This window comes from Cucumis sativus, unplaced genomic scaffold (genome assembly GCF_000004075.3).
Source record: "Cucumis sativus cultivar 9930 unplaced genomic scaffold, Cucumber_9930_V3 scaffold81, whole genome shotgun sequence".
Classification (NCBI taxonomy): Eukaryota; Viridiplantae; Streptophyta; class Magnoliopsida; order Cucurbitales; family Cucurbitaceae; genus Cucumis; species Cucumis sativus.
In genome coordinates this window covers 125,784-141,121 of record NW_022279572.1, presented here as the reverse complement: position 1 = coordinate 141,121, position 15,338 = coordinate 125,784, and positions in this window count along the sequence as shown.

Sequence of the window (15,338 nt, the reverse complement as noted above, 5' to 3'; positions counted from 1 at the left end):
TGATTGTCTCACCTTTTTACGTTTTGCATTTGCAAGTCTCTCTTTTGTTTCTTTGGTATGCAATGTGGTAACAAGGTCTTGCTAGAACCGGTGGGCTAACCTTTCTATGGTTCTAAACTTAGTTTCTAAGTTTGACTGCTCCCTTCGGAGTGACAACAAGCCTCGTTTTCCCCCTACTATGGAACGGGGAGGATTACTCCTCTTTTCAAAGCCCTCGTCAAACTCAATGCTAAGTTTGACTGCTCCCTTCGAAGTGACAACAAGCCTTGTTTTCCCCCTAATGTGGATCGGGGAGGATTCCTCCTCTTTTCAAAGACCTCATCAAACTCGATGCTATGTTTAGAACGCTAAGAGTAGGTAGTCTGGTTTTGGTTAGGCCAAAAGTGAAGTTTTCCCCATTTTTTATGGGCTTTTTCTAATGTATATTGGATATGTTGTTTGATTTTTTTTATAGCTCTTGATTGTCTTACTGTTTTATGTTTTGCATTGTCAAGTCTCTCTTTTCTTTCTTTGGTATGCAATGTGGTAACTAGGCCTTGCTAGAATCGGTGGGCTAACCTTTCTATGGTTCTACATTTAGTTACTAATTAAGTTTGATTGCTCCCTTTGAAGTGACAATAAGTTTTGTTAATGTCGACCCTTTTCTAAAGGGATTTAGTTCATTGTGGCTAGACAAGAGGCTTCTAACTCATGTTTGACAAGACAAATTTGTTAAAACCATCCCAGTTTCTAAAGAGAGCCTCCTATCCTTTTTTACTCTATCTAGGCTAGGTTTGGACTAAGTGCATCATAGGTAAGTCACGACAAAGCAACAAAGGAAGACAAAGCTAGAAAAGTATCCATGCACTTATTTATTATACATTCAATCAAGCATTCACAACACACATACCATTTTCTCAATCATGCATTCACATCTCAATAAGAAATAGCTAAAAGGAGCTTAAAACAAAAAAGACAGCAGCTTATGCTCAAATTTCAGCACATATACTCATCAAAATTCAGAATTTCACATCATGAACCCGAGCTCAGTGCTCAAGGGTTGCCAATCATGCTTTTTATGCAAGATCTAATTAAGCTAAGAAGGTATAATGCTCATTATTGTATGGAAAGAATTCTGAAAAATTTTGAAATTTGGGCAAAATTTGAACCCCAAGTTTACACTAAACATGCAAGCTAAGCAAGCTATTACCCACACCCACTCAAAAAATTGCTTTTTCTGTCCTAAAAGCTTTTGAAAATCAAAGTAAATGGAGAAAAATAAGGGGGGAACTTTGGACTCCCCTGGAAGGATCGACATCCATGACTTTGGTTTGAAGCTTGCATGGATAAACCTTTTCATTCCTTTTTCATTGATTTTTCAACCTTGTTCCTGAAAATCAAAGGAAATTCTCTCAATTTTATATATTACTAAAATTAGGATACATATAAGTCTTAACTAGTCTCATAGCACCCTCCATTCATCTTTCCCTACACTGGCTATGGTATCAAAATTTTCAATTAAGTAATACGTCTACTAACGAACTTGAAAACAAAACACATCACACTAAAAAACACAAACATCACGTTAACCCAACAGAAGCAACTCTTTTTACCCTTGCACTCACTATCACATTACTATCATGTTTGTCAACTATCAAACTAACTCTTTTAAGTTATTTAGTGTGAATACAAAGTTATGAACACCATAATCTTAATTAAAACCTTTTAATAAACAAATGCAAGTTACTACTCAAAATGACAAGGAATTCAAAAAACATGACAGCTATCCTAATTGGTTGAAAATGAGAAAAGAAAGTTAGCCAGACAACCTGTTTGGACTACAAAGCCAGCAGATATGATTCCTCAAATTTGACCATTCACTCTCCATACTCTACAAGTCTTCAAGCACATGATGCTGCCTACTTTCAGATGAGCAACATCATTCCGATCTTAACAGTCAGAAGAGCAAATCAAATCAATCCTAGCATATTCACAAATCACAACTAAAAAGTACAAACATTACAAAATAAAACATGCAGCGATATCAACAAGCATTCTGATAAATAATTAGCCAATTAATTGACATTACAAAATAAATAAAGAAAAACAAGCATTCTGATATTTTTCTATTTGTGCGGGCAGCCGATGTTCACAAAACAGCGTTTCGAACCCACGAGGGGCCCTATGAATTCCTTGTGATGCTGTTTGGGTTGAAACGCTTCGGCAACATTCCAATCAATCATGAGTGATGTTCTTCGCCCATATTTACGCAAGTTTGTTTTGGTTTTCTTTGATGACCTCTTAATTTACAGCAAGTCCTTGGACGAGCATTTGCACCAATTGGCAATGGTTTTGGAAACTCTAGTAGCTCATCAACTGGTAGCCAACTTTAAAAAATGCCAATTTGCGTTGACAAAATTGAATACTTGGGCCATGTTATTTCTTCAGAGGGGGTGGCAGCGGATCCAACAAAAATAGAAGCGATGGTTAAATGGCCAGCACCCAAGAACGTGAAGGAGCTAGGTGGGTTTTTTGGGGCTAACGGGGTATTATCGGAAATTTGTTGCAAACTACGGTTCTATTGTGCTGCCCCCTTGACACAACTGTTAAAAAAAGGTAACTTTAAGTGGAATGAGACGACCGAGAACGCATTTCAGCAGTTAAAAGTCAGCAATGATGTTTGTCCCGATGCTAGGTATTCCTGATTTTTCACAAAGTTTTGTGCTGGAAACTGATGCTTCGGGTGTGGGTATTGGGGCTGTCCTAATGCAAAATCAACGACCAGTGGCCTTTTTCAGTCAAGCTTTACCTATTACCCATAGGTTTAAGGCTCTTTATGAACGGGAGCTTATGGCAATAGTGCTGGCTGTTAAAAAATGGCGACCATATCTATTGGGTAAGCCTTTTGTGGTGCGTACAGATCAGAAAAGTTTGAAGTTTCTTCTTGAACAACGGGCTATCGGGGGAGAATATCAGAGATGGATCGCTAAACTATTGGGGTATGATTTTGTGATTGAGTACAAGAAAGGATTGGAAAACAAAGCGGCCGATGCCTTATAGAGATTACCACCGGTATTTGAATTGGGCCTCGTAAGTATTGTGGGCGGGCTAAACCCTTCGATTTTCATCGATCAAGTGGCTGGAAATGAATCTCTTAACAATATTCGACTATCCTTGATAAATGGACAACAAGCTCCAGAGGATATTCGCTACAAGGAGGAGGATTCACCTGATATTACTTTATTATTAGCTGACTTCCATAACAGCCAGATAGGGGGACATCATGGTGCATTGAAAACATATCAAAGGCTAGCAAGGGAGGTATATTGGCGAGGTATGACAGCCCATATCCGCACCTATGTTGCTGAATGTTCCGTGGGTCAACAAGCCCCACTCAAATGTCTGATTTCCATAGAAATGGAAGATTAGATGCTTGCATCCAAGAAAACTTCATTTGTTTAGTGCAGAAAAAAGAGAATGTGACTCTAGTTAAGGATTTCCGTCCAATCAGCCTTACTACGTTAGCATACAAGGTTGTTGCAAAGGTTTTATCTGAACGTCTAAAACAAGTTATGGATGCAATTATAAGCCCCACTCAAAGCGCCTTTATTGAAGGTAGGCAAATTCTTGACCCAATATTAATTGCTACATGGGAGAATTGTGATGATTTTACACAAAAGCTTCCTCATTTCCCACCTTGAGAACAAGGTGTCTTTGGAGAGGGAGAGTAATGATAGACCACCAATTGCAATACAATATAGCAGAAGAAAGACAAGTGGAATTGCACGTGCACAGGTGATGGAATTGGAGGAAGTGGAAACCACCTTAGTGGGGACAACAGTTAGTTACAGGGGGGAGGTTAAAAGGGAGAGATGGAAGGAAAGATGGGGGTTGGTTAATCAGTTTCTGGAAGTGGAGGGGCTGTATTTTCTGGAGAGCAGAATTACAGAAGTTGTTCAGTTACTTTAATCTTAGAAAGTGTTTTCCATTATCGTAAACTACTTTTGATGTTTGAATGTTTTATTTTGTACTTGGTTATTGTCTGTAATAGTACTTATTTGTTCTGTGTTTTCAAGACTGGTTTGAGTATTGTATTCTGTAATAGTTTGGTTGCTTAATGAACAAATAAGAACCATTACTTGGTGTTCTATCAGCTTCTCAATCAAGCGTTCACATCTCAATAAGGTATCATACATGCAATCAAACAATCACAACATACATACCATTTACTCAAAACGACCTAAAACATGCTCAAAATGTGTCTAAGTTTCGCTTGAACTTTCAAAACGACCTAAAACAGCTTACGTGTAGGTTCGTAACTCATAACCTACGAAAAAAGTTCAAACATTGTGAAAAAAGCACTACAAGACCCAAAATGGCAACCAAGTGTGTAAGTGCAACAAACTTAGTTTCAAACCAACCTAAAACGTGCTCAAAACGTGTCTAGGTATTACTTGAGTTTTCAAAACGACCTAGCAAATCCTAAGTGTAAGTTCGTAACTCATAATCTACCAAAAAGGTTGAAAAAAGCATTTCAAGACCAAAAATGACAACCATGTGTGTAAGTGCAACAAACTCAATCTAACCTAAAATGAATTCAAAACGTGTGTAAGTATCACTTGAATTTTCAAAACGACCAAGCAATGCTTAAGTGTAAGTTTGTAACTCACAACCTACCAAAATTTCAAAATGTGTGAAAAAAGTACTTCAAGACCCAACATGTCAATCAAATGTGTTTTAAACATTAGTTTCAAACCAACCTAAAACGAGTTCAAAACGTGTCTAAGTTTCACTTGAACTTTCAAAACGACCTAAAACAGCTTACTTGTAGATTCATAACTCATAACTTACGAAAAAAGTTCAAATAGTGTGAAAAAAGCACTACAAGACCCTAAATGGCAACCAAGTGTGTAAGTGCAACAAACTTAGTTTCAAACCAACCTAAAACGTGCTCAAAACGTGTCTAGGTATTACTTGAGTTTTCAAAACGACCTAGCAAATCCTAAGTGTAAGTTCGTAACTCATAATCTACCAAAATGGTTGAAAAAAGCATTTCAAGACCAAAAATGACAACCAAGTGCAACAAACTCAATCTAACCTAAAATGTATTCAAAACGTGTGTAAGTATCACTTGAATTTTCAAAACGACCAAGCAATGCTTAAGTGTAAGTTTGTAACTCACAACCTACCAAAATTTCAAAAAGTATGAAAAAAGTACTTCAAGACCCAACATGTCAACCAAATGTGTGTAAAACTTAGTTTCAAACCAACCTAAAACGAGTTCAAAACGTGTCTAAGTTTCACTTGAACTTTCAAAACGACCTAACAAATATTCAATACAAGTTCATAAGTCATAACCTAGCAAAAAGTTCAAATTTTTTGAAAAAGACACTCCAAAACCCAAAATGTCAAGTGTGTAAGTGCAACGAACTTAGTTCTATACAAACCTAACAAGTATTGGAAACACGTATAAGTTTTCAAACACCCTAACAACGCTTAAGTGTAAGTTTATAACTCATAACTTACCAAAAATTTCAAAAAGTGTGAAAAAAAATCTTTCAAGACTCAAAATGGCAACCATGGCTGTATGTAAAACTAACTTAGTTTGTAACAACCTAAAGGTGTTCAAAAAATGTTTAAGTATCACTCGAACTTAAAAACGACCTAATAATGCTTTAGTGTTACTTCATAACTCATAACCTACCAAAAAGTTCAAAAAATGTAGAAAAAGCACTCCAAAATCCAAAATGGCAACCAAGTGTGTAAGTGCAACAAACTTAGTCTCAACTTTAAAATTAGTGCGAGTTGGAAATGTATTAACTCAAGCATGATGTAAAAACTTGAAACGACTTAAATATTTATTCACCATCACATAAAAACAGTAATTAAATATAGATAACATGTGTAAATAAAGGGAGAATCACCTTTCTAGCAGTAGCTTTAGAGTAAGACCAAACACCATCCTCCTACTTGTAAATCTGCTCGATTGTCTACTTTGTTCTACACTCGTCATTTCACCGTCTCAGGCCATCCATTGAATTGGCCACCCAGCCTGGCATACAAGAGTATGTCTCAGCCTGTTAACAAATACCACTAAAACTAAGCAAGACGAAGAAAAAAGTTTTCAAAAATTACCTAACTTTTAGGTCTTCATGTGACCTTTAAGTACTTCTGTTTTCTCCTTCAACTCTTTGACAGATTGCTGAAATTATGTGTTTCTGCAATGTTTACCAGAACATGAAAGATTCATTACGAACATAAATACCATGAATACAAACCATGAAGAAATAGTAAAACAGTCAATACATGAAGAAAAAAGTTCACTTGAAAACGACCTAAAACAGTATCACTTGAACAAAATGTGTCTAAGTATCACTTGAACTTTCAAAACGACTAAAACAGCTTACGTGTAGGTTCGTAACTCATAACCTACGAAAAAAGTTCCAATAGTGTGAAAAAAGCACTACAAGACCCAAAATGGCTACCAAGTGTGTAAGTGTAACAAACTTAGTTCAAACCAACCTAAAACGTGCTCAAAACGTGTCTAGGTATTACTTGAGTTTTCAAAACGACCTAGCAAATCCTAAATGTAGGTTCGTAACTCATAATCTACCAAAAAGGTTGAAAAAAGCATTTCAAGACCAAAAATGACAACCAAGTGCAACAAACTCAATCTAACCTAAAATGTATTCAAAACATGTTGAGCCAACAAAGATACACACCAGCAAACTTTTTAACATAGGACCTCCTAAACTACTCACTTTTGAACATAGGACTTCCTCAACTATCTACTCACTTCTGAACATACAACCTTGATAGAACACTTATGTACTGTTTCTATTATATTGATATTTGAGACTTAAAGTTGCAATAGAAAGAAAATTACAGAGAAATTACAAACAACAAGCAAAGAAACCCTCCTAATCCAAAACAGAAATAAACACAATTCAAAATACTACAATTAAAACCAGAACAATTCTGGCAGGCCCTTCCTTTTACTAAAAACTGCCTGCCCTTTCCCATCTCCCTCTCATCCATTTAACTTCCTGTTTTAGATAACTGTCATCCTTTTGAATAAGTAACTGTGTTGATTACTAACGTGCCTTACTTTCCTTTCTTCTATTATAAGTAAAATAACAATGGTGGTCTAACAGACCTCCTAAACTATCCACTCTAGAGCATGTTAAATCACCAATTCATCCAAAAACTAATGACGTAAATGTAATATTATATCTTCAACGTAAATGTAAATGTAAACTAATGACACTACAAGTGATTTTGAAACTAAGACATTGAAGCAGTCTGTTAGGAAGGGTGATGGAACCAGCAAGAGTGGGGGGAGTTCTTTAAAACAATCAGAGGTCAAGAGAAAGAAGGGATCAGCTAAATCTATTTCTGGAAAAAACGTGAAAAGATTGTCAGGTGATGATGATAAAAAGGAAACCAACCTGTGCTGAAACCAGCCTCCAAAAATTGGAAGTAAATCAAAGGATCAAGGCACTCTTGAAATTGGAAGTAAACTTGGTAGCACAGGTCCAAAAATCGCTGGCAAGTCGAAGAATGATGATGCCGAATCCAACAAGACTAGCAAATCTAAGGACGATGAGACATCCACACCTGCCGCTGTTGCAAAGTCCAACAAGCAAGATGTATCGAAGACGGGGAAGTCCAAACAAGAAACCCCAAAAACTCCTGTTTCAAAAGGCAAGTCTACCAAAACAGGCGATAAGTCTAATAATACCAATCTCTCCACCAAGGTTAAGTTCACATCTTCAAAAGCAAAAGAAAAAGAAAGTGGAGATGTGAAGCATTCATCAACTTCTGGGAAAACAATGGAGAACCCAAAGGGAAAGTCACTAAATTCATCCAATGATCAGGGCAGTGAATCCAAGTCAGGAAAGAAAAGAAGAAGAGAGTCAAAAGGTTGATAACCACGTCTATTCCAAAAAGGTTGGAGTTGTCTATTCTTGGCTCAGTTTGCACCACATATTTGCAAATTCTACTATGAGTAGTTCTTGGCAAACTTGATCTCTGGATCTGATGATGTCTCTCATTGGCACATTTTCGAGATTGTCGTATATTCTTAGTTAGGTAGGTTAGCAGCAATTATAGGAGTGTGGCAGTTCTCTTTGTAGTTGTTTGGCGCTATTCATGTCATCTGTGGGAGGTAAATGACCAATAAAAAATAATACGCAATAAAAAAGAATCAGAAAGAAAACAATATGCATTTTTGTTTTCAAATTCTTGGTGAAATCACAATTCATAAATGAAATTTGGTTCATTCTCCACGATAATATGGTGACCTAAATAACATAAGTTTCAGAGTCATGGGAGATTAAAAGCCTTGCTAATTGCTCAAACTCTGAATGCAAAGGCTTTTCCCATGTGAAGGAACCCAGAGAACCAGCCAAAGCAGCATGCTTCTTCCCAATGCAAGAACATTCAGTGTATCTTCTGATTATGTACTGAATGCAGTAGGAAAAATGATATGAAGTTGTAATTCAAGCTAAGGTTTTGTTGCATAAACCAAAAACTTGAATGGATAAAACACAAAATGCATCCTATTCCCACCTTATGCCTACTACATCGCTAACAATACACTTACTGCAGCACCAAGATACAGCTTGTAGCCAAATTTCAGAAGGAAAAAATATATTCAGATTTCTGCATATCGAGAATTCGGTGAAACACACCTGAGTTTATTTACTCAACTAATCCACAACAATTTTGATATGAACACTCTTGGCAGAGGTCCATTGACCCCATCACCATCGGCAAGCATTAGAAATGAGCTGTTTCCACCAACATATTACTACATTGAACCAAGCAAGGAAGGACCAAAAACAGTGTAAATGGGACGTATGGTTACTCCATTTTCCCTGTTGTTGGGTCCAAAACTACCCATCACTCATTCCAATTCCTCAACTGCAAACATTGTAATAGAGAAAATCAGATTTGCTACAATGAAGGCTCATTGCCATAAAAAATGCTGTCTAAGAACAGAAACGCAGAAAATAGAAGGCTGATCAAATGTGACCACAATTCTGCATATACGCACTACAAAACAGTCTGAGAAAACAGATTTTGCAGTGGGATTCCGACTCGGATAAACTGACTCCATGCTCACCAAAACATTCCTAATAAAGGATTCAGCTTGCTATCAACATGCATCACAACCCATAACGTTAAATTCTTCAAAACCAATGCAATTAAATCAAAGCAGAAAAAAGCAGAACAAGAAGTCAAACCAACGATAACAAAAGAATAAACCTTAACCGTTGATCCTTGCAGTCCATTGGGAGGTTCAGCACCGGGGACATGATCGACAACAATCGATTCCCAACTGCAGGTTTCGGTATCGACAAAGAATTTCCAAGAAAATGAAAATTTTGGAAATGGGTAGTCAAGAAAAATAAGGTTGAGAGGATTTTGTGTGGAGAGTGGGAAAAATTCCGGCCGGTGGGGAGAAAAGGGAAGACATGGGGTTCGGTTTACAGGGATTTTTCTTAATGATTGTTGGAAGAACAAAGAGGTTGTGAGGAGATTTAAGGGCAACCAAAAGAATGGCAGAATGTTTGATCTGGCTTGCTTCTTTATGGAAATGTCGTAGAAACAGTAGAACGATGACATAGTTCCCTTTGTTTTTCTATTCACCAAATAACCAATGACTTAAAAGAAAGACATTGCACCACATATGAGCATTAGAAAACAATATACATAAGAAAGAATAAAAAATATGCAGAAATTAAAAATGAAATTGGAAGTAGAAAAAAAAATGGAACGAAGAACAATACCCCAAAATTTCCAAATGCATTATGATCATAAAAAATTTGTATCAACATGAATTGATCGAATAAGCTCCAAAATGGATATTGCAGTGGGATTCCGACTCAGATAGGCAGTGTACAGTCTTGCCAAAACGTTCCTAAGAAAGGATCATCAAAACCCATAACTTTAAATTCTTCAAAAATAATGGAATTAAGTCAAGGCAGTACAATACAAAACAAAAACTCTAACCAACGATAAGAAAGAAATAAACCTTCACCCGTGATCCTTGCAGTCCATTCGGGGTTCAGCACTGGACTTGATCGAGAACAATCAGTTCCAAGATGCAGGTTTCGGCATAGACGATGATTTTCCAAAAAGCGAAATGAATTTTTTGGAAATGGGTTGTAAAAAAAAAAGGTTGGAAAGATTTTGTTTCGAGAGTGGGCAAAATTCTGGCCGGCGTGGAGAAAAGGAAAGACATGGGGCTCCGATTCTAGGGATCTTTCTCAATGATTGTTGGAAGAACAAAGAGTTTGTGAGGAGATTTAAGGGCAACGACAAGAATGGCACAATGTTAAATCCCAAAAGACTAAATGGCCAATTGAATGTTTAAGCAAATTGATATGCCTGTTAGGTGTTTTCTTGCTTCTTTACAGAAATGGGGTAGAAAGAGTAGAACGATAACATAGTTCACTTTGTTCTTCTCTGTACAAAGTAGCCAATGACTTAAAAGAAAGGCACTGCACAACAAGTGACCATTAAAAAATAATATACATACGAAAGAATAAAAAATAAGCAGAAATTGGAAGTAGAAAAGAAATGGAAGAAAAATACCCAAAACTTCAAAATGCAATATGATCATAACAAATTTGTATCATCATGGACAGATCGAACAAACTCCAAAACAGATTTTGCAGTGGGCTTCCGACTCAAATAAACAGCCTCCATGCTCCCCAAAACGTTCCTAAGAAGTGACACCATTTCACAACAAGTAGCCAATGACTTAAAAGAAAGATATTGCACAACAAGTGACCATTAGAAAATAATAAACAGAAGAAAGAATAAAAAGATAAGTGGAAATTGGAAGAAGAAAAGAAATGGAAGAAAAATACCCCAAAACTTCAAAATGCAGTATGATCATAACAAATTTGTATCATCATGGACAAATCGAACAAACTCCAAAACAGATTTTGCAGCGGCTTCCGACTCAAATAAACAGCCTCCATGCTCCCCAAAACGTTCCTAAGAAAGGATTCAGCTCCCTACCAACCAACATGCATCACATCCCATAACTTTCATTTCTTCATAAACAATGTAACTAACTCAAGGTAAAAAAAAAAAACAGAACAAGAACACTAACCAACTTCTAAGGAATCAGCTCCCTGCCAACATGCATCACATCCCATAACTTTAATTTCTTCAAATACAAAGGATTTAACTCAAAGTAAAAAAAAAAAACAGAACACGAACTCTAACCAACAAAAATAGAAAAACCAACCTTAACCCTTGATCCTTGCAGTCCATCGAGAGGTTCAGCACTGGACATGATCGAGAACATTCGGTTCCCAGCCACAGGTTTGGCCATCGACAAAGATTTTCAGAGGGAAATGAAATTTTTGGAAATGGGTAGTGAACAAAAATAAGGCTGAAATGATTTTGTTTGGAGAGTGGGCAAAATTCTGGCGAGTGAGGAGAAAAGGGAATACATGGGGTTCGGTTTACAGGAATTTTTCTTAACGATTGTTGGAAGAACAAAGAGATGTGAGGAGATTTAAGGGTAACGACACAAATGCAGAATGTTAAATCCAAAATGGCGAAATGGCCAATTGAATGTTTAAGGAAGTTTGATCTGCCTGCTAGCTGTTTTCTTGCTTCTTTATGGAAATGTTGCAGAAAGAGTAGAACGATGACATAGTGCATAATGTGTTTCTCTTTACAAAGTAACCAATGACTTACAAGAAAGACACCACACAACAAATGACCATTGGAAAACAATATACATATGAAAAACTAAAAAATTTGCAGAAATTGAAATTGAAATTGGAAGTAGAAAAGAAATGGAAGAAAAATACCCTAAAAGTTGCAAGTGCAATAGGATCATAACCAATTAGTATCACCATCAATAGATCGAACAAGCTCCAAAATGGATTTTACAGTGTGATTCTGACTCACATAAGCAGCCTCCAGGACTGGGAAATCGTTTCTAAGAAAGGATCATCACAACCCATAACTTTAAATTATTCAAAAACAATGCAATGAAATCAAAACAGAAAAAAACAGAACAATAACTAAAAAATAAACCTTAACCCTTGATCCTTGATCCTTGCAGTGGATTGGAAGGTTCGGCACTCGACAAGATCGAGAAAATGGATTCCTATCAGCAGGTTTCGGCATCGACAAAGGATTTCGGAGGGAAATGATAATTTTGGAAATGGGTGGTGAAGAAAAATAAGGTTGAAACATTTTGTTTGGGGAGTGGGAAAAATTATGTGGCCGATGGGGAGAAAAGGAAGACATGGGGTTCGGTTTACAGGGATTTAACAAAGAGATTGTGAGGAGATTTAAGAGCAACGACAAGAATGGCAGAATGTTAAAACCCAAAAGACTAAATGGCCAATTGAATGTTTAAGCAGATTGATCTGCCTGTTAGTTGTTTTCTTGCTTCTTTACGGAAATGGGTAGAAAGAGTAGAAAGATAACATAGTTCACTTTGTTCTTCTCTTTATAAAGTAGCCAATGACTTAAAAGAAAGACATTGCACAACAAGTGACCATTAGAAAATAATATACAGAAGAAAGAATAAAAAGATAAGCAGAAATTGGAAGAAGAAAAGAAATGGAAGAAAAATACCCCAAAACTTCAAAATGCAGTATGATCATAACAAATTTGTATCATCATGGACAATCGAACAAACTCCAAAACAGATTTTGCAGCAGGCTTCCAACTCAAATAAACAGCCTCCATGCTCCCCAAAACGTTCCTAAGAAAGGATTCAGCTCCTACCAACCAACATGATCACATCCCATAACTTTCATTTCTTCAAAAACAATGTAACTAGCTCAAGGTAAAAAAAAAAAAAAAACAGAAAAGAACACTAACCAACTTTAAGGAATCAGCTCCCTGCCAACATGCATCACATCCCATAACTTTAATTTCTTCAAATACAAAGGATTTAACTCAAAGTAAAAAAAAAAAACAGAACACGAACTCTAACCAACAAAAATAGAAAAACCAACCTTAACCCTTGATCCTTGCAGTCCATCGAGAGGTTCAGCACTGGACATGATCGAGAACATTCGGTTCCCAGCCACAGGTTTGGCCATCGACAAAGATTTTCAGAGGGAAATGAAATTTTTGGAAATGGGTAGTGAACAAAAATAAGGCTGAAATGATTTTGTTTGGAGAGTGGGCAAAATTCTGGCGAGTGAGGAGAAAAGGGAATACATGGGGTTCGGTTTACAGGAATTTTTCTTAACGATTGTTGGAAGAACAAAGAGATGTGAGGAGATTTAAGGGTAACGACACAAATGCAGAATGTTAAATCCAAAATGGCGAAATGGCCAATTGAATGTTTAAGGAAGTTTGATCTGCCTGCTAGCTGTTTTCTTGCTTTTTATGGAAATGTTGCAGAAAGAGTAGAACGATGACATAGTGCATAATGTGTTTCTCTTTACAAAGTAACCAATGACTTACAAGAAAGACACCACACAACAAATGACCATTGGAAAACAATATACATATGAAAAACTAAAAAATTTGCAGAAATTGAAATTGAAATTGGAAGTAGAAAAGAAATGGAAGAAAAATACCCTAAAAGTTGCAAGTGCAATAGGATCATAACCAATTAGTATCACCATCAATAGATCGAACAAGCTCCAAAATGGATTTTACAGTGTGATTCTGACTCACATAAGCAGCCTCCAGGACTGGGAAATCGTTTCTAAGAAAGGATCATCACAACCCATAACTTTAAATTATTCAAAAACAATGCAATGAAATCAAAACAGAAAAAAACAGAACAATAACTAAAAAATAAACCTTAACCCTTGATCCTTGATCCTTGCAGTGGATTGGAAGGTTCGGCACTCGACAAGATCGAGAATAATGGATTCCTATCAGCAGGTTTCGGCATCGACAAAGGATTTCGGAGGAAATGATAATTTTGGAAATGGGTGGTGAAGAAAAATAAGGTTGAAACGATTTTGTTTGGGGAGTGGGAAAAATTATGGCGATGGGGAGAAAAGGGAAGACATGGGGTTCGGTTTACAGGGATTTAACAAAGAGATTGTGAGGAGATTTAAGAGCAACGACAAGAATGGCCGAATGTTAAAACCCAAAAGACTAAATGGCCAATTGAATGTTTAAGCAGATTGATCTGCCTGTTAGTTGTTTTCTTGCTTCTTTACGGAAATGGGTAGAAAGAGTAGAAAGATAACATAGTTCACTTTGTTCTTCTCTTTATAAAGTAGCCAATGACTTAAAAGAAAGACATTGCACAACAAGTGACCATTAGAAAATAATATACAGAAGAAAGAATAAAAAGATAAGCAGAAATTGGAAGAAGAAAAGAAATGGAAGAAAAATACCCCAAAACTTCAAAATGCAGTATGATCATAACAAATTTGTATCATCATGGACAATCGAACAAACTCCAAAACAGATTTTGCAGCAGGCTTCCAACTCAAATAAACAGCCTCCATGCTCCCCAAAACGTTCCTAAGAAAGGATTCAGCTCCCTACCAACCAACATGATCACATCCCATAACTTTCATTTCTTCAAAACAATGTAACTAACTCAAGGTAAAAAAAAAAAACAGAAAAGAACACTAACCAACTTTAAGGAATCAGCTCCCTGCCAACATGCATCACATCCCATAACTTTAATTTCTTCAAATACAAAGGATTTAACTCAAAGTAAAAAAAAAAACAGAACACGAACTCTAACCAACAAAAATAGAAAAACCAACCTTAACCCTTGATCCTTGCAGTCCATCGAGAGGTTCAGCACTGGACATGATCGAGAACATTCGGTTCCCAGCCACAGGTTTGGCCATCGACAAAGATTTTCAGAGGGAAATGAAATTTTTGGAAATGGGTAGTGAACAAAAATAAGGCTGAAATGATTTTGTTTGGAGAGTGGGGAAAATTCTGGCGAGTGAGGAGAAAAGGGAATACATGGGGTTCGGTTTACAGGAATTTTTCTTAACGATTGTTGGAAGAACAAAGAGATGTGAGGAGATTTAAGGGTAACGACACAAATGCAGAATGTTAAATCCAAAATGGCGAAATGGCCAATTGAATGTTTAAGGAAGTTTGATCTGCCTGCTAGCTGTTTTCTTGCTTTTATGGAAATGTTGCAGAAAGAGTAGAACGATGACATAGTGCATAATGTGTTTCTCTTTACAAAGTAACCAATGACTTACAAGAAAGACACCACACAACAAATGACCATTGGAAAACAATATACATATGAAAAACTAAAAAATTTGCAGAAATTGAAATTGAAATTGGAAGTAGAAAAGAAATGGAAGAAAAATACCCTAAAAGTTGCAAGTGCAATAGGATCATAACCAATTAGTATCACCATCAAT